This window comes from Convolutriloba macropyga, unplaced genomic scaffold, assembly GCF_964194025.1.
Source record: "Convolutriloba macropyga unplaced genomic scaffold, txConMacr16.3 SCAFFOLD_1845, whole genome shotgun sequence".
Classification (NCBI taxonomy): domain Eukaryota; kingdom Metazoa; phylum Xenacoelomorpha; order Acoela; family Convolutidae; genus Convolutriloba; species Convolutriloba macropyga.
In genome coordinates this window covers 1-12,866 of record NW_027450587.1, presented here as the reverse complement: position 1 = coordinate 12,866, position 12,866 = coordinate 1, and positions in this window count along the sequence as shown.

The following is a 12,866-nucleotide window of genomic DNA, read 5'->3' as shown; positions in this document are numbered from 1 at the left end:
ACCAAAAAACATCTGGCAAGAGGTAATTTACGCAGAAAAAAACAAACGTTACAACAGTACGGCAACCAGTTTAAGCTATTATTGATGTGAAAGTTTTCTCTAAGTAAACCAGCGATCAAAATTGACACAACATGTCTTTCAGTTATCCTTGAAATAAAGACAATAAGAATTCTCAACTGTACCGATGTTGAGAATTCAAAAAATCTTCTATTGCCAGCATCAGAACAAATCTCTTTTGGCTCGTCTATCAACTTACAGAAGCAAAAAAAAATCTCTCCCAAAGAAGGATAAACTCCTGCAGTTTTCCCCATTTCTCAAAAACAACGCCTACAGATTCACTGGCAGAACTAGAAGTTCATTAGGTTACAACAGGAAGAATTAGGCAGTTTCCATTGCACTAGAGTTCATCATCAGATTCCTCTTTGTTAATTGCCACAAAATTGTTATGCATTTTGAAACTGAATAGGTCAAGAACTACTTACAGCAGAACTTCTAAGTGTTTGTTCTTTGGGACGCACTCTTCAGTATTACCTACAATGGCTTTGATTGCACTCAATTCAAAGGCCAAGGACTTCAACCGCCTATGGAAGACCTACCCAACTTCAGATTGCCATGAAACGTGCCACCGGTATTCTTCCTTAAAATTGAATACGACTAAAATTGTCCCTAATCAACGCAATACAGAAGAAAAGGTCTACATCTTTCTTTTGAATTGCCTGGTGACATGAGCTGTGCATTTGGTGGTAACAGAAAACTTATCTACCAGAGCTTGCATCCAAAGATTTATTGTCAGACGTGGAAAACCTGAACTGTTTCTCAGTGACCATGGTATCAACTTTCTGACAGCCAGAAAACAATAACGAAGGCAACCACGCAAGCTGGACCTTGCTTGACCTATTAGAACAGACAACTCTAAACCAGTCAACTGAATGGCGTCTGAAAACACTTTCTGCTCCTCGCTTTGGTGGTATGTGGGGGAGGATCGTTCAGATAGTGAAACGAGCGCTTCTTTTGAATATGGTTTCAGCTAAGCTGACAAAGGACATTTTCTCGACATATCAACAAAAATTGAAAATTTAGTCAACGAAAGACCATTAACACATGTCTAAAGCCGCCCTGAAGACCAAATCCTCCTTCACGCACTTTTTTTGAGTGGTAGAGTTTTTCTAATGCTCCAGCTTGTATGTTCAAAGAGAATCCCATCCTTCATACATAGAATTGGACACAAGTACGACAACGAATTGAGGCTATTAGGAGAACTCTTTTTGAGAGAGTAAGTCCAAACGTTGTACGCCAGAAAGAAGTGGAACAGACCCGAAGACAAGTTGTAAGCCAACGATATCGTTTGGATATTGGAAGTGTGGATACCAGAAAAAAGGTTTAGCACAAAAAAGTCACGAACATACACGTTTCAATTTTCCAGCTTGTAAAAAGGGCGTTTTGATTAGAATCACAAGAATTTTTTTCAGTTGACCAAACTGCAATGGTTTCCGTTAAAAAGAACTTTGACATTTTTCTGGTTTTGAGAGAATTTAAGACTAAAATTCGAAAACTTCATTTTTTAGTCTTCAAAACATCAGCTCTTTAGTACAACAGAACAAATACACCTTCGCCAAAGTTGAGTTCATAATTTTTCAAACTACGTTGGTGCAATTTGTTGCCCTAAGTTCCAAATTTCCTCCTCTGGATCAATTAAATATTGGCCACCTTGAAAGGCTAAATGTACTACAAAGAAGTCTATCATTTGCTAAGTTAAGGCAAACGATGTTTTGAAAAAAATCTTTGGTCAGACAAATAGAACAAGTCACCAAAAATGGGCTAAAACTTTTTCCAAATCTAATTACCGTCTGTTTCTCTAGAAATTTGTGGCAGTTGAAAGTAGATGTTTTTGGTTATATTTTGTGGAGTTCTTTACTGAAGGAAAAGTAGAACTGAGCATGTAAGCAGTATTTGAAGCCTGGGCAGTTGTTAAACTTCTCTTTCTAACCTAGAACCATTAACCATTATAACGTCACTGTCAAGGAAAGAGGTAAATATTGGGAATAATGCGAGATAAAAGTTGCTCCGGTAAGTTTCTCTAAACAAACAGTGGAATAAAGTAATCTTTTTCATCGTTGCGCTTATCACAATTGTGATAAGCGCAACGATGAAAAAGATTACTTTATTCCACTGTTTGTTTAGAGAAACTTACCGGAGCAACTTTTATCTCGCATTATTCATGTCCATTTTTTGACCGATCTGTTTTACGTCCATTTTTTACCCAAACGTTTTTCACTTCCAGTTTTTGCCCGATTGTTTTTTATGTTCATTATTTGCCCAACCGTTTTTATTATTTCCACTTTTTGCCCGATCGTTTTTTATGTGCACTTTTTGCCCAATCGTTTTTTATGTCCACTTTTTGCCCGATCGTTGTTTCTTGGTTTTCCAGTTGAGACAAGTAAAAACTATTCTATGAATTTCAGTTTTCATTAAAAGCATTATGGTTTTTGCGTTCCGTTAAAACAAAACATAAAAAAGTCATACAAAACACTTTAAAGTGTTTTGTATGACTTTTTTATGTTTTGTTTTAACGGAACGCAAAAACCATAATGCTTTTAATGAAAACTGAAATTCATAGAATAGTTTTTACTTGTCTCAACTGGAAAACCCAGAAACAACGATCGGGCAAAAAGTGGACATAAAAAACGATCGGGCAAAAAGTGCACATAAAAAACAATTGGGCAAAAAGTGGAAATAATAAAAACGGTTGGGCAAATAATGAACATAAAAAACAATCGGGCAAAAACTGGAAGTGAAAAACGTTTGGGTAAAAAATGGACGTAAAACAGATCGGTCAAAAAATGGACTTCAAAAAGCGATTGGGCAAAAAGTGGATACAAGAACACGGTGGGGCAGAAAATGGACATAACAAGAACAAGACCGCACACTTAGTACTGTGTGTTGCAAAGAAAAAAGCAACATCCAGCATCAACCTTTGGGAATGTCTTCTCACGATCAGCCGAGAAAATATGAAATTTTAAAAATAAAGTTAGTTTTAACAAACACATTGGATTCCTAATGCAACAACGAAAAAAAATTAGTCAAACTAGACTATTTAACAAAAAAAGATACAAGGAAAACTCGCGGAATATAATTGAAATTTTGTATTCCATCAAACACCATCAACAATTTTTTTTATAAAATTTTCACAAAAGCATCTCAACTTTGTTAGAATAATGTTCAACAAAAGAATGAAATAATGATTTCGAATTATTTGAGCGACAATTAAAAAAAACCGCTAACTTTTTGGTTTTTTTCTTATTGTTTTGATAGTTTTCATTTTTTTTTTAATTTTAAAAAATTTTTGTATCTATTCTGTTTTACCCCTCCCCCAGCATAGTGGGCTTATATTTTTTACGCTCCCCAGGCGCACGTGCTAAATTTTTACATAGTAACATGCTATATAACAACATATAAATTGTAACTGGGGACGTAAAAACACTGGTGGGCCCAAAACAGAATAGATCCGAGTTTTTGTCTGAACTTCAAAAAACGTGTTTAAAATCAAATCGTTAATATTTCGTTGAGCAAAAAAATTAATAGTTCTTCAGAACTGCACAAAATCATGACTGAATCTTTTCAGAATGCTAAAAGTTCTGATAAATTGTTATCTATTTAAGCGTAAAATAGCATTTATTCGTTGCCAACGCTTCACTATCGCTGTAGTACTGTAAAAATCGTCTTTTACAGAAATTGAGCATTTTTGACCGCAACAAAAACTAGTCTTTTTGAAAGCAAATACAACACGCATCTCTCTGGTCAGCTATAATTTATCATAGACAGCAGAAAAATAACATTTTTTTCCTTAAAACCGCAGAAATTACTTTCAGACTAAATTCACAGTCGTTCGGAATCAGCTATGCAAAACAAATAAAGAACAACTTCAGCTGCAAAAAATAACAATGCAGCAAGCCAACAGTATAGAGAGATGAAAAACATTTCATTTAATGAAAACAAACGCGCAGATCGGAGTGAAAAGAGGCTGCTTTTTCGTTAGCCCATGTTTGTTATGCTTAAAAAAATTCTATAACAGTTTTGACTTCTGAATCGAGTTTTTAAACAGCCAAACTTAAAATCTTCTATTTGAGCTTCAATAATATAGTTCAGACACAAAACTTTTCGAAAGGCAGACAAAATTTTCGAAGAAATTCTTCGAAAAGTTTCTTTGCGGAAAATCCTCGAGAAATTGAAATTCAGTCCTCGACGAAATTCCTCGAAAAATTGAAACGCAGTACTTTTCAAAAAATCTATGCTAATCAGCAGATAAATGCTGGAAACAGTTAACTGAGTATTGATTTGAAACGGAATTGTAGACTGAAAAGTAGATAATTTTAATCAGGAAGTTTTCCATCTCCCCAAAAGCTTACCCATCTCTCCAAAAAGTTGATTTCAAAAACCGCTCTAAACTCAGCCTACAAAAACTGCAGAAATTACTTCGACAAGTATCGCTGACTGTTTCAAATACATCAGAGGAAGAACGAAAAAGAGAGTAGCTCGAAGAAGCTTGGGTGTGAACCGCTTTTAGTGTGCCAATTAAGAGCTAAAACGTTAAACTGAAGGGAAAACAAACTACTGTTAGTTAAATTAGTATACAGTTTCACATAAAATACCTTTATTGAGCTCCATCGTATGTAAACAACACATCTTTGTTTTTCAAAAACAGATAGGGCCCGCAATAGGATTAAAATACTCTGACTCCTATTTCAAAATTAGAATTGAAAACCTAAAAAAGATACGTTTAAAAAAGTTGGTAGAACTTTTGTTCAGCCTTATTGTAACAAAAAAAAGTAGAAGTTCAACTCAGCGTCGCTCCTTATCAAATAGTGTTTTGTAGGACGTTCGTATGTTTTTTTAAAGGAACGCAAAAAGCGTAATGCTTTTAATGAAAACTAAAATTTAGTTTTTACTTGTCTCAACTTGAAAACCTAGTTTTTACTTGTCTCAACTTGAAAACCAAGAAACAACGATAGGACAAAAAGTGCACATAAAAAACGATCGGTTAAAATGTGGACATTAAAGATACCATGGGGCAAAAAAAAACATAAAAAACAATCGGGCAAAAACTGGAATTGAAAAAGGTCTCGGTAAAAAATGGACGTTAAACAGATCGGGCAAAAAATGGACATCAAAAAATGATCGGGAAAAATTGATACAAGAAAACGATTGACAATATGTTGACATAAAAAGAACAAGACGGCACACTTAGTACTGTGTGTTGCATAGAAAAAAGCAGCATCCAGCGTCAATCTTTGGGAATATCTTCTCACGATCAGCCGAGCAAATATGAAAAATTGAAAGTGAAATGATTCTTTAAAAAACACATTGGATTTGTAATGCAATAACAACAAAAATATTAGTCAAACTAGACTATTTAAAAAACACATAGAAGGAAAACTCGTGGAAAATGAATGAAACTTTGTATTCCAAACAACACCATCAACAATTTTTTTATAACGTTATATTTATTGATAAAATTACAAATTATAATTTTTCACATAAGCATCTCAACTTTGTTAAAATATTGGTCAGGAAAAAAGAAAGACAGAAAGTAAAAAACAATCGAAGTATTCGAGCAACATTTAAAAAAATTTTTCGGTTTTTTCTTATTGTTTTATTATTTTTCTTTTTTTTTAAATTTTGAGAGAGTTTTTGTCTGAATTTCCGAAAACGTGTTTACAATCAAATCATTAATATTTTTTAGCAAAAATTATGTAATAGTTCTTCAGAACTGCACAAAATCATGAGTGAATCATTTCGGAATTCTACAATTTCTGATAAATTGTTAAATATTTAAGCGTAAAATTGCATTCTCTCGTTGCCAAGGCTTCACTGTCGCTGTAGGATTGTAAAAATCTCCTTTTACAGAAAGTAAGCACCTTTTGACTACAACAAAACTAGTATTTTTGAATACAAATACAGCACACATCTCTCTGATCATTTATAATTAATCATAGACGGTAGAAAAAATAACAATTTTTTCATTAAAAGCGCAGACATTATTTTCACACTAAATTCAAAATCATTCGGAATCAACTATGCAAAACAAACAAAAAATAACAACTTCAGCTGCAAAAAAATAAAAATGCAGCCAACCAAGAGTAAAGAGAGAAGAAAAACATTTCCCTTGATGAAAAAACGCGCGGATGGGAATGAAAAGAGACTGCTTCTTTGTTAGCCCCTGTTTGTTATGCTTAAGTAATTTCCATAACAGTTTTGACTTCTGAATCGAGTTTTTAAACAGCCAACCTTAAAGGCTTCTATTTGAGCTTCAATAATTTAGTTCAGGGACAATACTTTTAGAAAGTCAGACAAAATCATTGAAGAAACTCCTCAAAAAATTTCTTCGCGGTAATTCCTCGAAAAATTAAAACGCAGTCCTCGAAGAAATTCCTCGAGAAATTGAAATGCAGTACTTTTTTCAAAAAAATTATGCTAATCAGCCGATATATGCTGGAAACAATTAACTGAGTAGTGATTTGAAATGGAATTGTAGACTGAAAACTAGACATTTTTAGTCAGGAAATTTTCCATCTCTCCAAAATAAAAGTTGATTTCAAAAACGGCTCTTAACTCTACTCCTTCTACAAAAACTGGAGAAAGAACTTCGACAGGTATCGCTGACCCTTTCAAATGCATCAGAGAAAGAAAGAAAAAGAGAATAAGTTAAAGAAGCTTGGGTGTGAGCCGCATTTGATGTGACAGTGAAGAGCTAAAACGTTAAACTGAAGGGAAAACAAAAGTTCTGTTAGTAAAATTAGTACACAATTAAACATAAAATACTTTTATTGACCTCCGCCGTATGCCATAGACTACAAAAATATCTCGATTTTCAACACACTTTTATTTTTCAAAAACAGATAGGGCCCGCAAAAGGAATAAATTATTCTGAATTTATCTCAATTGGAATTAAAAACCTAACAAAGACACGCAAAAAATTGGTGGAATTTTTGTTCAGCCCTAGTTTAACAATAAAATAGATATTCAACTCAATTTTTAACAACATCGAAAAATGTCATACAATTTGAGAGCTTGAATAATTACGTCACCTTGCTTCAGAACATCAAAAAAGTGAAGCTGAAAGAATCCGTCCCAAAAATCATACAAGTTGATTGTACGAAAATATCTTGGTCACTATGAGCAAACAGCCAGTAACGACTGCGGTCCAAAAAATGATATGTAGTAGAAACCTCTCAAACACAAAAAGATAAACAATTTTCTCGTTTTTTAACGTTCTCACTGCCGAAAGTAACTTTTTTAATAAGTTAGGAGCAAATCCCATGTTTTCATGAAGACAAAATTTTGCTTTGCTACTGATTGTAACTGTGATGAAATCAGAAGCTAAATATAATTTACAGTTGCAAAACGCTAATGTCATCAAAAATCATTATAAAATACGTTTTCTCAGCATTTTTCCGGCTCAGAAAGGAAAATTCAAACTACGTTCAAAAAAGCAAACAACACTATAAAATGAAGAAGCTACAAAAAATTGAGTTAAAATTTACTTCATAACGCACCGAAAATAAATTTAAGTTGATTTCATTATTCCAGATGTGTGTGGTTTATTTTACACATTTTCGACCATGATTGCTCTGACCGAAAATACTCATTATCATAGTCAGAAGCAAGAAAAGTCAAATTCGTGAAACTTCTTTACAAGAAAATGAATGCCTCAACAGAAAGAACCGAGATTTTGAAAGCAGATTTTTGTCCAGATATGTTCAATTTGAACAGTCAATCTTGATTTTTTGTTGTCATAGCTCGTTTCTACGTCTTTTTTGCAAAAGTTTACCATCATCTATAACTTAAGACCCTGTAAGTGTTCATTGGTTGCTTTTATTCTGTCCGGAGGACATAAATTTATTTCTGCTGAAAAAATTGGACTAAAATCTTTTAAAAAACCTTTGAAACGGATAAAAGCGTGCTACTAAAACTACATTAAAACTCCTATCAACTAGATTTAAACCCATTTCATTATTAACTCTCCGCTCAGAAAGTGAGCGTTCCTAAAAAAACTAGAAAAAGGGGTGACAACCGTAAGTTTTAAGATTAAATTAACATTTCATGTGTTTTGAAAGTTTTCAGTTATCCATCAATTTCAGTCCAACCGCACCATGCACTATCTTCGCAACAGCAAGACTATCGGCTCAACAGGTGCGCATAGGAAGAAAACAAAGAGCTGCATCTAAAATAGAGAAGAAAAAGCTGCAAAACTACCAAAAATTTCAAATTGCTTAAAATTGACAAAATTTTTGAATAAAATAATGAACTATACCTGAATAGAAGATGTCAAAGGTAGATTGAATGTGATCATTCTTTGAAACTGATTCTCATACTAAAAGTTGGCGAAACCAAAAAAAATTAAACTGAGCGGAAACTCGCCGAACTGCACAAGCACTATAGAAACTCGCCGAACTGCACAAGCACTATAGAAACTCGAAAGCTAAGATTGAATGAAGTGCCATATATCACTCAAAATCTTCATTGCCTTCACTATTTTTTGACTATTTTGTAACAAATTTTTTGGTTGGATTTAGACTTGCCAAAACTTGTGTTTAAACTTGGAATGACCCAAGATGCTGACTTACTGTTGTCCAGGTTACCTTTGGAGATCTGCTCACTGAAATCTAGGAAAACTGAATTAGACCAAATGTATTGTAAATTCACAACAAACTTGGAACTTCCAAATTGAACTAACCGTTTGGCTGCTTTAGTATCGACACAATGCTATATATAGTTGTTTGAAATGGATTTGGAATAAAATTGTAAAGATATTTATAGCCAAATATGTGAGAGATTATGCTGCATTGAAATTGCAAACCTCAGAAAAAGATGAAATGATGAAGATGACATTGTGATTTATGTGTTTCAGCAGTTGTGTGTTCGCGCAAATAACAATTTTACTCAATTATGATTCGCCAAAAACCGATCGCAAGAAAACATGACCAGTCTTAAACAAATTTAGTTCCATTTAAATCGATTTAAATCCGTTTAAATATTTGCTTAATAAAATTGGCAGTCGTAACTGCAACTTTCGGTAAATATACCCCATGTATTCTCGAAATGTAGTCTTAACCAAAGAAAATATTCATTAAATCGATTGTTTGTATAAGTTTTCGGACCCGGGCACAGCAATACCTAAACGCATTTCGCCCATTATGAAAAAAATAATTGCGTGGAAAAAATAATTGAAAATGTTTATCTTTAAGGAAATGTAAAATTAATAATAATACCTGCTTATATACAGTTTAAACCTCCCGCAGTGTCATCAGAATCCGTCGGTAACACCAAGAAAATTTTAGGTATACGGAAAAAACAATTGAATGTCAGGTCGTTGAAATCTGCTTTTCAAGAGCTTTCATATGACACTTTTATTTTTCGACGACGTACATAAAAATTTCCAATATGGTCAGCAGAAAAAAAACGACCTTGCATAAATATTGCCGCGCCCGAAATTCTAAATGTTGGAACCATAATATACAACAGTTGGTAGCAAATAAAGGGTAGGGGCATTTTTTCACATTTCGCCGCAGTCAGCAATTTTTCTGTTATTACCGCTGAAACCTCGAACCTGTTGCGGATATTTGATTTCGATTGCATCTTTTAAAATGCTCCGTAAAATTCTCTGGCCATGGTTGCAACTGAAATTATCATGGACCGTTTCACGGCAAATTTTGAGAGAAAATGAGATTCAAAAACGGAGGTTAATTTTTAATTGATTATACTTCGTTGGACATGTGATCACCAATCGTAAGCCTGCACCACTAATTTAATTCTTTCCGACAAAATAAATGATGCTGTAAACAGCAAGCGTGGTTTCATTACAAGTTTTTGAGTGAAAGAGGTGGAGTCATAATCAGTTCTGTTTTGTCCTTTCGCCCCACTTGAGCACTGTCTATCCAGACGCATTCTACAACTTCGCCACTGTTCCTTTTCAGATACACACAAAGTCAGAAAGTTGTCATTTGTGAACAAAGCACCTGTGAATGATTTGTTCATGGGTGGCCAATAGGAACAGGCGAACAGGTAATGGTACCTGCCACACTCTTTTACTTCACATCCGACCTTCTTCACGTCTGGTTCAAGGACCTGTTTTTCATTCCAGTCGCGTGTTAGAATATGACTTATAATAACATGATTATTATTATATGTAGAACTTGCCCGAGATGAGACCTTTGTTTGAAATTAAAATAAGAAATCGTCGGTTTTCATCGCTTTTGCCTCACCAAAACGGATCAAAGCCCTGATGTTCTTTGTGGTTTTCAATGTTTTTTGTCGATATTAACGTAAGAAGCGTCGCATTTCAAGAGTAAAAAGTTCTCGGCAAAGGCTATCGTAATCGTCTGCACGCTGATTATATCACGTTGTGGACAATCATGCCTAACCATTACTGGCATGCGAAGATTTTATCTTAAAAGACAAGATAGTTTAAAAAACTATCACTCAAAAATCGACTGTTCTGGTTATCGACTGAAAAAAATGTTATCTCGTTCGACAAACTATCACTCAAAAATCGACTGTTCTGGTTATCGACTGAAAAAAAATGTTATCTCGTTCGACAAAGTTGCATAATTGAACCTTAATCAGAATAATTCCTAGCGATGATACTAGTCAGATCTTATGAAAATGTTTCCAAACTTGTAAGATTATTTCAATAATCTTAAAGGATCGATATGAATCTTTGATAAAATATTAAAACGTGTCCTATTGCTCTAAAAATTATCTAAAATGTCCAAAAGCTGGTGGCCTGATTCACGCAAAAAAATTGATTGTACAAAAAATCTAAACAGAAGCCGAAAGAGAATCGAATGAATCTCGCAAGAGAACTGAAGTATTTGCAATAATCTATCGATAAAATGGAAGCTGTATGCATTCTGCTGTAAGATCTTGTAAGGTGACCTGCAAAATACGATACAGTTTTGATATTTTCAGTTTTTCGATCACAAAGGATAACAATGTTCACCGAAGAACAGAAGGAAAAAACAGATCCCTGGTCTAATCCATTTGACCAGAAATGCAGCTCCCTGTTCAAATGAGGAGGATTTGTCGGAGCAGTCGTAGTAAGGAGCATCTTGACCTCCAAAACTGTAGGACTGTGTAGCTTTATAGTAGAGGTCAGACAGAATGTCAGTTGCAACTTGCTCGCTACTAGTCGACTCTTGGGTTGTTACAGAGCCTAAAGGAATAATGGTTATTAACCAATTTTCAACTAGCTCCTTAAAGATAAGTTGAATTGTATATTGAGTAGATAAAGTTTGATAAAAAAATGTTGATGTTCTTGAGAAATTTTTAAAACGTTTTAAAGAGGTGATTTTATTTTTTTTCAACTCAGGACAAATTAAGCATAATAAATGTTAACTAGAAAATCACAAGCCTCTACTGCTTGACATGAAATTGCAAATTTTTAAGTTTAAATTGAAAAAAAATATTTTGTGGAATAGTTTCTTTTCAAGTTAATTGATTCGATTGTCTTTTGTCTGGAGTATCCGTGGCCTCTTTTGGGCATACGTTTCAACTATATTAATGCTGTTATTCTCTTCATTCAGCATTTGATCGCTACTCCGCTTTGAATGTAAAAATTTTGTCAATAAATTTTTAAGATTAAAAATATGTTCGAAATTTCCAGCTTTCATAAGCAGCTAAATTTAAAAATTGAAGTTCAAGCTTATAGCATCATGTGAAAAGAGACCGCAGATACTGACGGCAACGGACGATCCAATCAAGGAAATTAAAAATTAAAATCGACGCAGCGCTTAAGGTGAGCTAACTTCTGTATAATAGCACTGAAAATAGTACTGATACTTAAAATAACTTTTAAACTTTCCAAGATTCCGTTGCATGTGTCAGCCGCATGTGTAGTAATGTGGCTTGGGTTTTCTGAGAAAATGATATACCATTATATTACGGTAGTTTGCATTGAGAGTAACATTTTTCACCACATAGCTCCCTCATCTTTTAATGGCAAGGAAGCCGTGGAGGCGGTAAAAATTTGTTTAAAAAAAGCTGCGATTTACGTATATGATTTTTCTGACCTCTTAATCTATGAAAATTATAATAATAATAATAAACTCGTTCTTAAACTGATACCAAATGACAGAATAAACAAACAATCAGTAAGCTTTTATCAGTTTGTAAAGCACCATTAGACAATTACTGTCCTTTCTCAGGTGTCTTCATATATTTTGAGAGCATTTCTGTTATCAAAAGATCGCGAGTAATTTTGGATCCTCATATATGTAGACATCTCCAAAAAGATTTTCTTCAATTTTTACAATGAATTGAGGCATCTAATCCCAGTCTTACAACTATGAGTAAAAAATTAACAGCTCAAAATAATTTAAAAGTGAAGTTTGTTTCAAAGATCAGATTTAAGTTTTAAGACACCGATAAAAACAATGTTGATAAACTGCAAATTGATCCCCTCAATTCCCCTATTTAATTATGATTACAGGACCGCATTATAACGGTTTGTTAATAAGCATACAAAGAAGGCAGAAGACGAAATGTATATTTTGCTGTTTTTGTGTCGTGGAAAATTTTAAAGAAACCATTTTTTACCACAAAGTAAAAACATAACCGACTAACGTTGGGCAAATTGTTCTCAAACGACCGGCGAGCCGTTGGCTTCGTCAGTAGCTAGCCACTGGGGGGTACATCGGGAGCTGATGGGGCGCAACACTGGTTTGGGGGGGGCAACAGCGGGGGGGGGGTGCCTCAACATCTAAGAACCGCTCTTCACACCATAAGTATAAGTATAAGTCTCCAACACAGTTTTTGAGCTAAAACAGAGCTGAAAGGCTCTAAGAGCACTTAATGCCCACTGGGCGCTA